The sequence below is a fragment of the Aythya fuligula genome, chromosome 2, assembly GCF_009819795.1.
Source record: "Aythya fuligula isolate bAytFul2 chromosome 2, bAytFul2.pri, whole genome shotgun sequence".
Classification (NCBI taxonomy): Eukaryota; Metazoa; Chordata; class Aves; order Anseriformes; family Anatidae; genus Aythya; species Aythya fuligula.
Window position 1 is genome coordinate 62,962,557 of NC_045560.1, and position 517 is coordinate 62,963,073.

Genomic DNA, 517 nt, shown 5'->3' on the forward strand with positions numbered 1-517 from the left:
GAGGAGCCGCTGGGTTGGGTTTGGTGACGGGCTGCAATGCAAGGACAAATGTCAGAGCTGTGAGAAGAAGCTACAACCTTTCCAACTGCACTGGGATGTAAGTCTCCCCGGTTAAAAAAAGGGAGTGCCACGTTTTTTTGCCAACACCTCCTGTAAAAACAAAAACCTCGGGGCAGGAAGGCACCAGGGCACTGCTACTGAGCACCGCCAGCAAGCTGTGGGGGCTCATCGGGCACCACCCGGGGCAAGGGGGCAACCCACTGTTTTTTATTTCACAGAAAGTCGGGTTTTCTTTATTCTGGGCTGAGACAGGGGCAGGCGCTAGGCAAGCTACCGGGGAGGGTGGGGAGGGCCAACATGGCGGCCGGACCAAGCCGCCTCACGCAGGGGAGGGGTGGGAGGGGGGCGGGCAGCGTGCTGATTGGGCAGCGCTCCCTCCACTTCCCGCCTGCTCGGGGAGGAGCGGGCGGGCGCATGCGCAGGCGGAACGGGCGCTGAAATTCAAACGGCGGAGCGG